This window comes from Ursus arctos, unplaced genomic scaffold (genome assembly GCF_023065955.2).
Source record: "Ursus arctos isolate Adak ecotype North America unplaced genomic scaffold, UrsArc2.0 scaffold_37, whole genome shotgun sequence".
In the NCBI taxonomy this organism is placed as follows: domain Eukaryota; kingdom Metazoa; phylum Chordata; class Mammalia; order Carnivora; family Ursidae; genus Ursus; species Ursus arctos.
Window position 1 is genome coordinate 1642585 of NW_026623053.1, and position 17922 is coordinate 1660506.

Genomic DNA, 17922 nt, shown 5'->3' on the forward strand with positions numbered 1-17922 from the left:
ATATTCGTTTCAGAGGTAGAGTTTAGTGATTCATCAGTTGCATACAACACCCAGTGCTCATTCCATCAAGTACCCTCCTTAATGCCCATCGCCAGTTACCCCATCCCCCCACTGACCTCCCCTCCAGCGACCTTTGGTTTGCTTCCTATAGTCAAAAGTTACTTTGGTTTGTCTCCCTCTCTGATTTCATGTTATTTTATTTTTCCTTTCCTTCCTCTATGATCTTCTGTTTTGTTTCTTGAATTCCACATATGAGTGAAATCATAGGATTGTCTTTCTGTGATTGACTTATTTCAATTAGCCTAATACCCTCTAGTTCCATCCACGTCATTGCAAATGGTGAAATTTCATTTTCTTTCACGACTGAATAACATTCCATTGCATATCTACACCACATATTTTTTAAATTTTATTTTCTGAAGATTTCATTTGTTTATTTAAAAGAGAGAGAGAGAGAACGAGTGGAGGGAGGGGCAGAGGGAGAAGGAGAAGCAGACTCCCTGCTGAGCAGGGAGCCTGATGTGGGGCTTCATCCCCGCCCCAGACCCTGGGATCATGACCTGAACCCAAGGCAGACACCTAACCGACGGAGCCACCCAAGCGCCCTGTACCACATCTTTATGCATTCGTTTGTGGATGGACATCTGGGCTCTCTCCATAGTTTGGCTATTGTGGACATTGCTGCTATAAACATTGGGGTGCAGGTGCTCCTTCAGATCAGTATATTTGTATCCTCTGGGTAAATACCTAGTAGTACAATTGCTGGGTTGTAGGGTAGGTCTATTTTTAACTTTTTGACAAACCTCCATACTGTTTTCCAGAGTGGCTGTATGGGAAAGAATCTTAAGCATGCTCCACACTCAGTGCAGAGCCTGATGTGGGGCAGGATCTCACAACCCTGAGAGGTCACAACCTGAGCCAAAATCAAGAGTCTGATGCTGAACAGACTGAGCCACCCAGGAGATCCGAACATATGTTTTCAGCTCTCTTCAGTATAGGAGTGGCTCTGCTGGATTATGATAACTTGTGTCTTTAACATTTTGAAGGGCTGCCATTTTTTTTTTTTTTTTTTTTTGCAAAATGCCTACATCATTTTATCTTCCTACCAATAATTATTGAGGGTTCTAATTTCTCCACATCCTTTCTGACACTTGTCATTTTCTGTCTTTTTGGTTACAGTTATCCTAAAGCATGTGAAGTGGTATCTTATGGCTTTGCTTTGCATTTCCCTGAAGGTTACTAATGTTGAAAAGTTTTTCATGGGTTTACTGGCCATTTGTCTATCTTCTTTGGAACAATGTCTATTAGAGTCCTTTGCCTATTCTTCAGTTGGGTTGTCTTTTTATTGAGTTTTAAGAGTTCTTTATCTATTTTGGGAACAAGGTAGACCATATACATTTAATGTGATTATCGATGGGGTTTGGTTTAAAACTACCATTTTGCTATTTGTTTTCTATTCTCATTTTCTTTTACATATCTATTTATCATTTGGATTCCCTGAGCTTTTTTTTACTATTTTTTATAATATTTTTTTCTTATGTTATGTTAGTCACCACACAGTATCTCCCTAGTTTTTGATGTGCTGTTCTATGATTCATTACTTGCGTATAACACCCAGCGCACCATGCGATACGTGCCATCCTTAATACCCATCACTGACTGGCCTATCACTGAGCTTTTTAAAAAAATGTTTTATTTCATCTTCAGTATTACCTTATTATCCATGTCACTTTATTTTAGCTGTTTGTCAAGCATTTAGAGAATACACCTTTAATGGAGTACATCATCAAATAATGTTATACCACTGCCTGCATAATATAAGAATCTTTCCAACTTCCATCTTCTTCCTCCCAGTCTCTTGGTTATTATTTTCATATGTTTTATCCCTGCATGTTATCAGTTCCACAACACATTACTATTGTTTCTGCTTTAGGTAGTCACAGCTGCTTTTTGGGAGATTGAAAACCCACTGATACAAACATCATGATATTTTTGCCTTATGTAAAGAGGTTATCCTATGTGGACAATCTGTTAAGAACAGATTGTAATTTTTTGCTTTGAATTTTCCTGAAACAGTAGAAAAGACAAATGATGAGGTGTTGAGTCAGATATTTCTGGAAACTTATTGAGTTCCAGGCTGCCTGCTGGGCATTTTGGGAGCCTGTGGATTGATAGTAGCTCATTTAGGATTCATGGATGAGGTTTCATTTGTCAGCGGACTTGGACTCTCTGGTGGATGTTGCAGTGGTTAGTACAGTGGCAGAACAAACCGATGTCCTGCTAATTGCCAAAGGTTTGGAACTCTGTCCACATTTGGAGGCTGCTGGTTTTATTGTCTACTTATTAAATTGCTAAATGACGGAGATTAATAACAGGAAATTCATTGAAATGGAAAACTCATAATAGTACCCCTGGGTATTCACTGATGGCAAATTCCATTCTAGTCATCCAGTGATCACTTCAAAAAGCTGTGTCAGGCAGAGGCAGATAAAAATCCCAAAGCTTTCAGGAATGCAATTCACCCTGTGTAAAATTGTGTGCTCTAGGATTTTCCATCCTGGGCTTCTGTAACAGGGCATAAGAGGACAATTGAATCAGGAGGAGGTATAAGAGGACAATTGATGTCAGTGGGAAGTCTCTTTCAAACAAGCAAGATAAGTCTGTGAGGTAATGTGACTGATCATACGTTGGAGAATATTGCTTTGGCCTTTAAAAGAGAACCAGAGTTTAATAGAGTTAGTGGGTTGATCGATTTGGCTTGATGACACTGAGTTTTCCTATTCTCTTCCTGCCTCCCCTTTATAAAGTAATAATGACTACTGTTGCTTATTTAAGGTAGATGTTGAGGGAGGGAGAGAGGGTATAATAAGATCTTCAGGAGAAATTTATCCTGGGAGTGATAAATGAACAGTGGTCTTCCTCTCTACCTTAACTTTCCTAAACCTAAACCACATTCCCATCTTTAAGACAATTGCAAGGGAGGAAATTGTATTAGTCAGGGTTCTCCAGAGAAGCATAACCAATAGACCCTCTTTCTGACTATCTCTCTATCTCTCTATCTCCAAAATAAATTGTATATACAGAAAGAGAGAAAGAGAAAGAAAGAATGAGAGAGAGACTGAGATAGAGAGATTGATTTACTTGAAGGAGTTGGCTCATGAGATTTGGGGCCTGGCCAATCTGATGTCTGCAGAGCAGGCCAGCAGGCTGGATGTTGGCCAGAGTCAGTCTTGCAGTCCTGAGTCTGGAAACAGGATTCCAGACAATTGTTACTGTCTCCTTTGTGAAGTTATTGTGGGGATTGCAGTGACCTTGGGTGAAAGGTGAAAGGAAAAGGCAAAGGGCAGAAAGGGACAGGTTTTCAGGGTCTTTCAGTGCTTCATGAAGGATTTTAGTATACACAATACACATTAATATACCCGATATGGATATCTAGTGGGGATTCTGGTCCTTTTAATTCAATTACTCCTTAGTAAATAAGATTTCTGCTGATTTCCTTAAAAACCTGGGATCAAATTCTTTTTTTAATAATAATTTTTTATTATATTATGTTGGTCACCATACAGTACATCCCTAGCTTTTGATGTAAAGTTTCATGATTCATTACTTGCGTATAACACCCAGTGCACCATGCAATACGTGCCCTCCTTACTACCCATCACCAGATCAAATTCTTACCTGCTTTCCAGATTATGAAAATTAAGTCAAGTGACCCGCACAAAGTGTACCCACAGTTACGATAGATCAGTTGGTTAAAGGGATAAAGAAGAGCAGGATCCAAATGTTTTTAAGATTAGTACTAGACCTATTTATTTATTTACTTATTTACTTACCTACTTATTTGGCTTCCCGCCTAAGGTGGGGCTTGAAGTCGGGACTCTGAGATCAACAGTGGCATGCTCTACTGACTGAGCCAGCCAGGTGCCCCAGAATCCAAATTTTCAGATCTATTGCCTGACAAAATAGGTCTTCACTCAGTAATGTTCATAAGTTCAACAGGACAACAGTAGAACCAAAGATTGGTTTTCTTGGCACACCTTCTCAAAAAAATTTATATTTTCTTTTTTCCTCCATCTTTCTTGAGGTGTAATCAACAGACAAATAAAGATTGAATGTATTTAAGGTAGCCATGTGATTTGATAAAGATGTACATTGTGACATGATTACCATGATCAACACACTTTTATACTTTTCTTGATGCAAAATTTTAAGCTTCAAGTTAGTATTTGCTTATATCTCCTAATGTATGCTATTTATTTGTATTAACTAAAAATGAGTATTTTCCTTATATACGAAATGTTTGTTGAATGAATGAATGGCTTTTGATGAACAGATGTTGGAACCTGCTCAAAGATAGTTCTAATAGTGCCCAGAATAATTACTGATCAAAGTGGAAAGGGCAAGTAGGCTTAGTACTCCACCTTACTCGGCTAGAAGAAGGCAGAAGGACTGAAAAGGACAAATGCAAAATTAACAGAGAGGGAAGGAGTTTGAAAAAATCCAGAGACCAAATTAAAAGGTCTTAACACTACTTTTTTCTAAAGATTTTATTTGTTCATTTGACAGAGAGAGAGAGAGAACACAAAAAGGGGGAACTGCAGAGGGAGAAGCAGGCACCCCGCTGAGCAGGGAGCCTGCCTTGGGGCCCCATCCCAGGACCCAGGGACCACGACCTGAGCTGAAGGCAGATGCTCGGCTGGTTGAGCCACCCAGGCGTCTGCCCTAAGGGTGAAATTATTTTAACAGAAAACCAGGTACTAATGTCATAGTGTCTTAAAACATTTTGCTTTCTCTCTGTTTCATTTCAGAAGGGATTATGGACGTAGTGGAAGAAAGAACATGATAACAGTTAGCTACATCAGCCCTGTGTCATTGAAGAACATTGGTGAGTTTTACCACCTCTTCACTTGCATTGCCTGCCATGCCTTCTGTGGGGTATGTACCCGTATGCATGTGTGTTCATGGTCCTGAGCAAGACCCATTCTCAAACACTTGTCTGTTATGTTGCGAGAGTGTGTAGTATTTATACATTTAGTAGAAGGCCTTTTAACTTATGAGAATTATTTTAACCTCTTTGCTGTCTCAGGACTCAGTATACTTTTTCAATGTGTTGCTTTCTGCAGAGGCACCCCCGCACCCCCAAGATACCACAAATACACACACCCTCTAAGATTCCTCAAAATGTCTAGGTTTATGCCTTGCCACCTTTTAGATTTTGCCACAGCACCTGTTCCTTCTCTCTAGTCATCAACAAAGTCATAGAATTATGGAGTGTTGAGGTTGGAAGGGATCAATACCATCACTAGCACAGTGCCTGCTAGGCATTCACAAATGTTTGTGGAATGAATGTCGAGTAAGATACACTCTTTCAAAGAGAGAAGGAGTCTCTTCTACTGGCAGACGGTCATTCAGTCTTTGCTTGTTTGTGGAAGCAAGGGAGTCTTTATTACCACCAGAGAAAGCCTGTCTTTCCTGAGCTCTGAAAGTCAGCATACAGATTCGATTTGGGCTGTTCTGGAGAAGAAATGGCAGAGTACAGCTGAAGCATGAGAGTTCTGCTCCCCTGGGCTTCCCGATCCAGTGTCACTCTCTGAGACATAACTCACCAGGACCGCATCCTTGGAATATCTGAGGGAGGTGCTTTTGAGTCTTTCTCTAGACACAGAGGAGGACACTATTTGGTCTTACCTTAAAGCATCCTCACCTTTAAAATCCTCAGAGAAGGGGCACCTGGGTGATTCAGTGGGTTAAGCATCTGACTCTTGATCTCAGCTCGGGTCTTGATCTCAGGGTTGTGAGATTGAGCCCCACATCAGGCCCTGCCCTGGCGTGGAGTCTGCTTAAGATTCTCTCTCCCTCCCCCTCTGCCCCTCTGTCCCACCACCCTTAGAAAACAACAACAACAACAACAACTTAAGAGCCTCAGAGAAGTTTTCTTTCTCCACTTGTTTTGGTTGGCAGCTAGGTAGATCATATCATAATATACTATGAAGAATAAGATCTTTTTTAAAGAAAAGATTTAGTTACTACTGTGAGAGAGAGAGAGAGAGAGAGAGAGAGAGAGAGAGAGAGACATGGGGCTTGATCTCACAACCCTGACATCATGACCTGAGCCAAAACCAAAAGTCACACATGTGACCGACTGAGCTACCCAGGTGCCCCAGTAGTTATTGCTTTTTAGGAAAATGTCAATGTAATGGAAAACAGAAAGAAGTGGTTTTTTTAAAAATATTTCAGTACCATAAAATAGGCATGAAAGACTAGACATAGGATTTGATTGTATCAGCAAAGTTTTCTTTTTTTTTTTTTTAAGATTTTATTTATTTATTTGACAGAGACAGCCAGCGAGAGAGGGAACACAAGCAGGGGGAGTGGGAGAGGAAGAAGCAGGCTCCTAGTAGAGGAGCCTGATGTGGGTCTCGATCCCAGAATGCCGGGATCACGCCCTGAGCCAAAGGCAGCGGCTTAACGACTGTGCCACCCAGGCGCCCCCAGCAAAGTTTTCTTAAAGGTGGGGGTAACACGGCAGAAACAGTAACCAACCTGCTTGGAGAGAGGAGTACGTAGGGGAAAAAGGAGGATTCGCCCCCAGCGAAGTTTTCTTAAAGGTGGGGGTAACATGGCAGAAACAGTAACCAACCAGCTTGCAAAGAGGAGTACGTAGGGGAAAAAGGAGGATTCCACACTGGAAAAATAAACAGGTATTAGTCTGTTGCAGGCTTTGGATGTACATTTAATTTGATAGGAAGAGTGAAATGGTGAAAGACTTTAGTTTGGAGTCATATTTTGGAAGATTAATTTGGTGTTATCTGTGGGTTAGACCGAAATGAAAAAAGCCAGCTAACTAGTGGCTAAGAGTTTTGGCAACTTAACTTATTCTTGTCGGATTCATGTATCTCATCTGCAAGCCAGGAATAGTAATGCCTATGCTATGGTGCAGTTGTGGTTAATAGAAATGTGTATATAAAACGCTGGGAACGGCTCCTGGTACGTAATGGGTGTATTGTAACAGTCGCTATTAGGTTGCTCTTCTATTTTATATGCCCTGATAATAAATAAGCAATTCATAATGGAATGTAGAATCACTTCAGTGAGTTCTAGTCCTGTAATCTTAAAGCTAAATTAGCTTTCATGGCTCCCCCCCACCCCCCAAGGTCCTTTGACAATTCATTGGATGGATGCTCTAAATCAAACAAGAGTGATTGAATTTGTCTCCTTGGGACTCACTGAGAACTGGGTGCTGGAGGTACTATTTTCTGTAGCATTCTCCATCACATATGTACTGACCCTTTTGGGGAACACTCTCATCATAGTTACTATACTTTTTAGTCTGCGTCTCCATACCCCCATGTACTTCTTCCTGAGCAATCTGTCCTTTATTGACATCTGCCACTCATCTGTCACTGTGCCCAAGATGCTAGAGGGCTTGCTTTTGGAGAAAAAGACGATTTCCTTTGATAATTGCATCACACAGCTGTTCTCTCTACATCTGTTTGCTTGTGCTGAGATCTTTCTGCTGACCATCATGGCTTATGATCGTTATGGAGTGTGCTCCACTGCACTATCCCAATGTGATGAACATCAGGTCTGTGTACAGCTCGCGTTTGCTCTCTGGTTGGGGGGTACTGTCCACTCTCTGGCGCAGACCTTCCTGACCATTCGTCTACCTTACTGCGGCCCCAACATTATTGATAGCTACTTCTGCAACGTGCCCCCTGTCATCAAGCTGGTGTGCACAGATACATACCTCATGGGAATGCTCATTGTGTCTAACAGTGGAACCGTCTCCCTCACCTGTTTCCTGGCTTTGGTCACCTCTTACACGGTCATCCTGGTTTCTCTTCGAAAACAGTCAGCTGAGGGGTGCCGGAAAGCCCTGTCTACCTGCTCAGCCCACTTCATGGTGGTTGGCTTCTTCTTCGGACCATGTATCTTCCTCTACACTTGGGCAGACACCAGCTTCTCCATGGACAAGGTGGTGTCCGTCTTCTACACGGTGGTCACCCCTCAGCCAAATCCCCTCATTTATACCTTGAGGAAGGAGGAGGTTAAAAGTGCCATCAAGCATCTCAGACAGAAACAGGTTTTTTCAGGAAGTCAGGCACACAATGGATTTGGAGTCACAAGTATAATTATGGACATATCTTTAACGAGACAGTGGAAGTAAAAAAACAGAATCAGTAGATGAAATGGCACAGAGCAGAACTTCTTTTTAAAGGGAAGGACTTATTAACTTTTACTTACATAGAGGAAACGATCATGGTGGAACCTAAAGGAAAAAGAATCTGGGGCTTCCTTGGTGGCTCACTCGGTTAAGTGTCTGCCTTCGGTTCAGGTCAGGATCCCAGAGTCCTAGGATGGAGCCTGCAGTGCAGCTCCCTGCTCAGACGGGACTCTGCTTCTCCCTCTGCCCCTCACCCCGCTTGTGCTCTCTCACTCTCTCAAATAAATAAATAAAATCTGGAAAAAAAAAGAATCTGGAAAACTTTAAAGAAGCCTTCTGGGTTCACTAGTAAAAGGTCACAATTTGGGGCATGGACTGAGTTTCGGGAACAGGTACACTTTTGAGAGAACTTATTTTCTTGATTTGTGGATTCTGTGGGTTATTGCCTCTGGGAAGCGATATCACACTTAGGTTCTATAAATTAAAGTGGTTTTAATTTTGCCTTTAAATGTAGATTCAAGGTGTTTACTTAAGCCGTCAATGATTTACAGTGAATTAAACTGTTACTTTGAACGTGATTCCTCATTCCTGCATCTATTTTGTATTTTGCATAATACTTTGATAAGATCAAGGTGGAAATGTATAAAGAACTTACTGTAAAATAAGGTTTATTGGTGTAGAATTTAGTTCCATAACATGCATGCATTTTAATTGGACGGTTTGAAAAATTTTGACAAAGGTATATATACACCCACGTAACCATGTGTCCTGTTAAGATATAGGGTATTTCCATCACCCAGGGAGTTTCTTCAGTCCCTTCCCAGCCAATCCCTCTATCTCCACCCAAGCATGCAAGCGTCTGATTTTTGTCGCTATGAATTAGATGTGTCTTTCCTAGAGCTTCATATCCATTGAATCATACTACGAACTTTTCTGTGCCTGACTTCTTTAGCTCTGCATGCTGCTTCTGAGATTAACCTATGTCTTTTGTGGGTGTTAGCAGTTTGTTTCTTCTTATTGTTGAATAATATCTCATGGTATGGGTATGCCACAGTTGTTCATTCAGTCATTTACTGATGGACATTTGGGTGTTTTCAGTTTTTGGCAGTTGTGAATAAAGTAGATATAAATGTTTACTTACAGGTTATTTTGGCCACAGGTCTTCATTTCTCCTGGGTAAATACCTAGGAGTAGAATTCTTGGATCATATAGCAAGTGTATGTTCAGCTTGTAAGAAACTAGAAGGCTGTTTTTCCAAGTGGTTGTATGATTTTTTGAAGTTGTTTATCTTTAAATAAACTCTACCCCTGCTGTGGGGCTCGAACTCCTGACCCTGAGATGAAGAGTCTCACACTCCACTGACTGAGCCAGCCAGGTGCCCCCAAAGTGGTTGTAAGATTTTATGTTCTCATCAGAAGTCGAAGAGTTTAGCATCCAATAACTGTTATTGTCAATATTTAATTTTAGGCCTGAAATTCCTGTGGTTTACTCTGCATTTTCCAAATTACTGATGATGCTGAGACTCTTTTCATCTGCTTGCTATCCTTTCCTATATCTTATGTTGTGATGTGTCTGTCCAAATATTTTGCTCATTTATTATGATTAGTTTTTTTCTTCTTGTCACTATGTTGTAAGAGTAAACAAAGTATTCTTTGTATATTCTGGATACAAGATCTTTGTTGGATATATGTCTTGGTAATATTTTTCTCATGCTGTGGCTTGCAGTTTTATTTTGAAGAGCAGAAGTTTATATTTGGATTAAGTCTTATGTATCATTCTTTTACTTATATGATTGATGCCTTTTGTGTCCTAAGAAATCTTCACGTCCCCCGAAGTCTCGAAGATTTTCTCCTACTTTCTTTTAGAAATTTTACAGTTCAGCTTTAAATTTTAGGTTTGTGATCCATCTTAAGTTTCCTTTGATACATGGCGTGAGATGAGGGTTGAGATTAATTTTTCCCATCTACCTAGATGATCCAGTACCATTTAAAAAGACTTTCTTCCCCCTTGCCTTGTCTTGGCACCATTTTGAAAGTTGGTTGACCCTTGAGAGGACGTGAAAGTATTCTTTTGACCTCTTCACCGTCATCTCTCATCATTCTCTGCCTTAGGGTCTAAGCTGTAACCACACTACCCTTTCTTTGCTTGGACCAAGCCAGGGTCTTTCCCAACACCTGCCATTTCCTCTGCCTAGAATGTTCATCACCTGTCTTTTTTCATGCAGGCCTCCTCTTTATCTTTCCGATCTTAGCTTCTATGTCATTTGTCAAAGAGACCCTCTTTGCTTCCCCACTCTGAAGACAGTCTTTTCTGAAACTCTCTATCAACATTCAGTGTGTGTGTGTGTGTGTGTGTGTGTGTGTGTGTGTGTGTGTTATTGTAAGCCTGGTCCTTAGCACATAATAGGTGCTTGGTAAAAATTTGTCAAATGAATGAATAGTAAGATATCCCCATTTCATTGCTCTGATGGCAGATTTTTCCTGGCCACTTGAGGATATCAGTACCTTCAGTGACTCAAAGTCTTCTTTCTACATGACTGAAGTCATAAGCAAACTCACTTGGTCTGAGTCACCGGTGTTTGCTGAGCCATTTAGGCAAGCATCTGAGTAAATGACGTAGTCAAGTGCTGCCCAGCAATCTAAAGGTTCATTTCAACATTAGTTACCACCCTAAGACAACAGCCCAGAGAGGCGACATGGTGTAGTGAAAATAGCATGAGTTTGTGTTGATGCACTTGGCTTAATAGCCTGCTTCCAGCATTTCCTAGCTGGGTGACCTTGGGCATGCCGTTGGCTCTCTCTGAGCTTTCGTTCCATCATTGTAAACAAGCATAAAACCTACCTCTCAAGTGGCTGTGGGCATGGAATAAATATAGAGTGCCTAGAACAATTTCCAGCATATGGAAGATCCTGAAAATCACAGCTACTGGTATGATTGTCAAATATTGGACCGAAGAGAATTCATAAGTCGTAAAGCCTGATAAATGTCAGGTGACTTATTCTCTGCAAGGCATTTCTTGAATGTGGAGAACCAGGCCTCTTAAGAGCCTAGACATTGTCATTTTTTCCTCTCCCCTCCAACCTCCCCGTGAACTTGTTCAAGGCATTCTTCGTGTCTTCATTCCTGAGAGTGTAGATGATGGGGTTCCGCAGAGGGGTCACTGCGGTGAAGAACACAGACACCACCTTGTCCTCTGGGAGGCTGGTGGATGGACGGGAATAGATGAAGATGCAATGTCCCAGGAAGAGTGTGATGATGGTGAGGTGTGCTGCACAGGTGGATAAGGCCTTCCGCCTGCCTTTGGAGATCTGCTGCCTCAGGCTCACCAGGATGACCGCATAGGACACCACGAGGACCACAAAACAGACCACCGAGATCAGCCCGCTGTTGGAGACGATGAGGATTTCAATGATGTGGGTGTCCGTGCAGGCCAGTTTGATCACCTGAGGCATATCCCAGAAGAAGCTGTCAATCTCATCAGGACCACAGTGGGGCAGCTTGATTGTGAGGGAGGTCAGCGATATGGAGTGGATGGTGCCCCCCGTCCAGAGGGCCACAGCCAGCAGCACACATACTTTCCAGTTCATCACTGTCATGTACTGCAGGGGTTTGCAAATGGCCACGTACCGATCCTAGGCCATGACGGTGAGGAGAAAGATCTCGGTGCAGGCAAAGAGGTGCAGGAAGAACATCTGGGTGACGCAGGCCTCAAAGGAGATGAGCTTCTCTTCTGACCACGTATCTCTGAGCATCTTGGGGACAGTGACCGTGGAGTGGCAGACATCAATAAAAGATAGTTTACTGAGGAAGAAATACATAGGGGCATGGAGCCAGCGGTCATAGATAATAGTTACAACAATAAGGATGTTCCCAATCAGTGTCAGGACATAGGAAGTGAGGAACAGGCAAACACAGTCATCTGCACCTTCTGATTGACAGATAAGCTTCTATGCCGAATGTATGTCACGGAAGTGGTTTGATTGAGTAGGTCCGCCTCTTCCATTCTCTTTGTTGGACACTCTGCAAAGAATTAGGAAAAAAAAAAAAACTCTTAGCATCTGTATCAATCATCTGGTCACTTAATTTCTTCTGTGTTTGCTTTTCCCTCCATCTGGAGCTTATGGTCCAGTATCTTATTTTAAAAACCCCATTCAGCATCTTCAATCATGCTGCATACACAGTAGGCACCACACAGACGTTTTTGGAAAAATAGTGCAGAGAACCATGATTCACCAAGAGATATAAGGCAGCCTTGGAGAGCGGAGGGCTTATATTTACTCATAAATCTTAAGCAGAGAAGAAACCAGGCTTTTTCTACCCCAAGCCAGTAACATGTTCAAAGTTGTACACAGCCTGGCCTTGAGCATGGTTTTCTCTATTGCCTATTGACTGCATTTTTCACTCGTCCGAAGGACTTCCACCCCTGCATGCTCTGCCGTGACATCCTGGGACTGTCATGGCAATGACCTGGTCTGTGGCCGATGGGCAGTGTGGTTGGGGTGTCTTAGAAAGAGCTGAGAGTTTTCCTCATTTCTTTCTTTCCTCCCCTCCCCTCCCCTCCCTTCCCCTCCCCTCCTCTCTTTCTTTGTTTGTTTCTTTTTTTCATTTTATAGGTAGAGAAAATGAGGCAGAGAGAGGTAAAGCAACGGGCTTAGGTTCACAGAGAATTGCAGTAATAGCTGTGTCCGGAGCACAGGCCTCCTGAGTCCCAGCCCAGGCTCTCTGTGCCCCCACTCTGACCTGAATCGTTTATGTGACGGTTGGCATCATTAGGGCGCTAAGTGGAATGCATCTTGGTGAGCTGCCTCTTCCTCTGCTAGGGGCACCCCACCAGCCTGGTTGGGCCCTGTGGGGAGTCTAGTCTCTCTTCTCTTGCTTGTCTTCATGTCACGGCCTGGATGCACAGTCTTCCAGGGGTGCCCACCATGCATGCCGCTCTCTTGGTTCCTGGGGCCCGCTCATCCTGTGCTATCTTCTTCCCATCACTGGTCACTACTGGAGCATTCCCTCGTTCCTCAAGGGCAGGCTCTCTGCCAGACAAATGAATCAGCTCCGCATTGCTTATGAAAAAGGACTAGAGAACTCTTTCTCTTCTGCTTCTAGTTATCTCTTCCTTCTCCAGCATTTCCTATTACTCATCATGCTGGTCTTCTGCAGACAGTGGCCCTTGTGATAGTCTATATCAATAGAGGGGAGATTAAGTTAGTGTCAAACTAGGAAACTAGCAAAGTAGAGCCATGGGAAAAGAAGGTATTTCTGGGCCAGGAGAAGTCTTTTAGTTAACATTTGAATTAAACTCATGGTGTTTAGAGCTTAGATTAATATTTATTGTAACATCTTAACGTAGTGACAGATTAACTTTACCATTAAGCAGTTCTTCTTAGTGGGGGTGCCTGGGTGGCTCCGTTAGTTAAGCGTCTGCCTTCGGCTCAGGTCATGATCCCAGAGTCCCGGGACTGAGTCCAGCATCCGGCTCCCGGCTCAGCGGGAAGTCTGCTTCTCCCTCTGACCATCTCCCCTGTCCCCTCTCATGCTCTCTCTCACTCTGTCTCTCAAATAAAGAAATAAAATCTTAAAAAAGAGAAATGTTTCTTAGTATTTGCTTAAAGCTTCTGCTCTAGAAAGCTACTTTATTTCATTGTTTTCTAGATTTATTTATTTTTAGAGAAAGAGAGAGTGAGTGTGTGTGTGTATGTGTGTGAGTGAGGGGGGAGGGGCAGAAGGAAAAGGAGAGAGAGAATCTCAAGCCCACTCCACACCTAGCACAGAGCCCGCTAGGGGGCTTGATCCCACAGCTGTGTTTTCATACTTGAGCTGAAACCGCGAGTTAGATACTCAACCAGCTTAGCCATTCAGGTGTCCCCAGAAAGCTATTTTAAAAGTTGAATGATTTACATCTGTTCCCTTTTTAATTTACTAATCAACCGAAAGGATGATTGCAAACTTGAAAACTAAAGAACTGAGCAAGAATGGAGCCAGGGGTTTATTTTAAATTAATCTGGAGAATTTCACCCACACAGAGTGTGTGGATGGAGAACTAGGTCTGTAATGAAGACTTGTATTCCATCATCATCACTTATTTTTTTTCTATTTCTTTGGAGCTGCAGGAAGAAATGCTTTGAGAAATGGAGGTGTGCCCAACTGCAGTAGAAATTTGGTGTCAGTTTATGTTGAGGATATGGTGCACAAAAAGAAAATCGAATGTCTGTGGCATACGCTTCAGAAAAATGTAGGAAAATAATTAAGAACAAAACCAGAGTAAGACAAGTGTCTGTAAAACTCATCCTGGGTTGTTTCTGGTGCTCCTGGCCCCTCCAGAGAAATTGTCACGGTCTGGTAGTTTCAACGTCAAGTTTTGATAGTGAATTATTTTCCAGTGGAAAGAACTAATCGGACAGATTTAAAGTTGGGGATATCAGATAACCCTGTTTACCTTGATTTTTCCATAAGCATGGCCAGAGCCCTCAAAGTTCTCCTGGGTCTTGTTCAGTTTTTTGGTGATCAGTCATGGTAAATACATTTGGTGATACTTTACCAGAAGTGCTCCAGGGTTTTTGCAAAATTTTACACCTTAGCGCCTATATTATTATCATCGTTTTCAGTATGTAGAGCATGTAACTCTGCCTTAAGATTTTCTAGAATTGGTTGCCAGTCCACTGGATATGCGGCCTAAGAATGGTGTATTTTTTGCACTTTTTCAGATGATATTGGCAACGGAATGATTCAAAGTCTCTATCAACCACTTTTACAGGCCATGCTAGCTTACCAGGAGATTTTTTTTTTAAAAGATTTTATTTATTTATTTGACAGAGATAGAGACAGCCTGCGAGAGAGGGAACACAAGCAGGGGGAGTGGGAGAAGAAGAAGCAGGCTCCTAGCAGAGGAGCCTGACGTGGGGCTCGATCCCAGAACATTGGGATCACGCCCTGAGCCGAAGGCAGACGTTCAACTGCTGTGTCACCCAGGCGCCCCTACCAGGAGATTTCTAACACAAACTTGTCCTAATTATTCACAACCAGTGTGATGGAGGCATTGTTTCCTTGGCAGCACACTCTCTGGGTGTTAGTATTATATAGCTAGCTTCAGACAGATTATTCTACCGAGTACTGAAGGGAAATGTGTACAGAAAGAGAGCAGCTGGGGCTGGCAGCTGCAGGGTTGGGTGTTTTTTTGGTTTGTGTGTGTGTGTGTGTGTGTGTTTACCTGAATTACATAGGTTTTTATCTCCTTGGGACCTTTTAAGTAATGTCGTCAGCTTACCCTAGTCATAGTTAGAAAAAGTTAATTCTGTGGGGACTAACGTTACAGACTTTGAAATTGTCACTAGGGGAATTTAAAGGGAAAGCAGGGATTCCACATCTAAACCTTTAGGATGTGTTTAGACATGATTAAATGAACTACTAGTGTGTGCTAAGTATTAGGTGAGGGGCTTTCATGGTTTCTCATGTAATCCACATACAAACACAGAGATGAGGCATGGGCCATGGAGTTAAGATTTTAATCAGCTCTCTGCCAGAGAGGTCAAGGGTTTGGCCTTGAGGGTCAGGCTGTGTGAGTGCAAATTCTAGATGTGTAAGATTGGGCAAGTTCCTTAAACTTTCTGGGCCTCAGCTCCTCATCCATAAAACATAAAGAACAATGGTCCTCTGTTTCTTAGAACTCTTGAAATCTTTGCAAAGCCTGTGGCATTTAGTGCATATGTTGCTTAAGTTAATGCAGTTACACAATACGCAATTCAAACAAACAAGAAAGCCACCACCCCGTAACAGCCAACTCTTTTGGCATCACTATTCATTGTTTTCTCTACAGTGAAAATCTAGATCCTCTTGCGTTAATGAACCTTGGCTTTCTCTGTTTAGATGTAAGAGCTTGGTAGTTTGAGTTGGAGAAAGAAGAATCCCAAGGGGAAGACTACAGATCATACTTGGGGTTTTTCTTTTCATTTTTACTTATTTAAGTAATCCCTACACCGGACATGGGGCTCGAACTCACCTCCCTGATATCAAGAGCCACACACTGTTCCGACCGGGCTCGTCAGGTGCCCCTATAGTTTGAGTTTGAATTTAAGATTGAAGAGTTCTGTGGATTGGTTAGGATATATGAAATCAAAGGTGTGGAAGGAAGCCTTATAGCTGACTCTTCAGGAAACAGTGTGTAGAAGAGAAGATGGTAATGGGGGAAAGTGTCAGAAATTACCAAAAATTCTCACTCCTGAGGACTTGTGGCTTGGCCTCCTTTTCCCCAGTTTTCTTGTTGCGTTTGTTACCATTGATCAGAGGCCAGACTTGAAGGTATTGCAAAACTCAGAGCTTCTAGAACATAGAGATACTGCTACTTGATCCATGTGGGGCTTGCATTATATTGTGACGTTGGCAACTAGGGTATGCATAAGGAAGAGGGCTATACTGCCCGTACTCATTCTCAGGTAGTTTTGGAATTGAGATCCTTTATCATAGGCATAGTACACCAAGGATAATATAGAAAATGATGTTCAGTTGATTATAGGGCAATTCCTATGACCACCGTCACTGATACTACGCAAGGTTGAGAAATTAATTTTTGGCCTAACCTACAGTGTCTGTATTTCTCACTTCTTCTGGGTAGCCCTCTCCCCTGGCCCACTACTTCCCTCTCTGACTGTATACTGAATGGCCCACTCAGGCTTTTTCTCCCAGGAAGTCCCTCATGCTCCAAAAATTGTGTGTTCCCATTTCCTCTGCAGAATAAATGAGAAGAATTGTGGACACTGGCATAGCACTTGAGAGCTTTAAAGATCTTTCACACTCATTAACTTATTTGATCTTCACAATATCCCTGTGATATTGTGGGGAGCACTATAGAAAAATTAGACTTGGCATTAAGTGATTTTCAGAGTTTATATATCAGGGAAGCAGCTGAACCAGGTCTGCTGCTGCTGATTCTGATATTTACTCCATTACTTCACTTGGATGCTGTATCTCTGAGAGGAGCCACACTTAAAAGAGTTGCTTGTTGAATCGCATAGAAATGTTTCATTGGTTTCGGGATAGGTAACTTCTTGGTATTTTTTTTTAAAGATTATTTATTTATTTTTTGGAGAGAGCATGGTGGGGGGAGGGAGATGGAGAGGGACAAGGAGACTCCTCACAGAGCAGGGAGCCCCCACTCTGGTCTCATCAGGGGGCCGGATCCCGGTACCCTGAGATCATGGCCTGAACGAAATCTGATGCTTAATCGACTGAACCACCCAGGTGCCCCACATATTGGTATTTTTGATCCTCCTGACTGACTCTTTCCTTCTTCCCATTCCATTCTGTCCATTCCAAAAGATCAAAGTGCCATACTCCTCCCTTCTGAAAGGTCACTGACTCTCTGCTAAAAGCAGACAATAAGGGGTTTATAATCTAGGGTGTGTGCAATATCACACTTATTGTAAAATGAGATAAAAAGATCCTATATGGAATTTACAATACAGTGAATTCAGGTGACTTGTATTTTAGGAATTTGAGTTGAGAGTTCTGTTCCCTATAACTGAAACCATCCTTACTGAGAAAACATTTGATCAGTTTTGACTCACTGGACAATGTTATTGTAAAGAATGCATTGGAGACAGTGAAGAATACTGTTACTGTGGGTTTCATTCTGATTGCTAAGAAAGAATTTTTTAATGTCATGTGTGGTGGGCAGAATAATTCCCCCAAAGATGTTGCTGTTGGAATCTGGGGAATCTGTGAAAAGGGACTTTGCGAATGTGATTAGTTTATGGACCTTGAGGTGG

At 42.2% G+C, this 17922-nt stretch overlaps 1 protein-coding gene and 2 pseudogenes across 1 annotated transcript in view; 2 read left to right on the forward strand and 1 right to left on the reverse strand.

The window, feature by feature from the left end:
• The window catches only part of LOC125282187 (uncharacterized), a 140466-nt gene that overhangs the window by 55297 nt on the left and 67247 nt on the right, over positions 1-17922 (forward strand). The gene's annotated exons all lie outside the window — the stretch shown is intronic.
• On the forward strand, positions 7175-8167 carry LOC130542572 (olfactory receptor 1509-like; annotated as a pseudogene).
• On the reverse strand, positions 11212-12167 carry LOC130542527 (olfactory receptor 4E1-like; annotated as a pseudogene).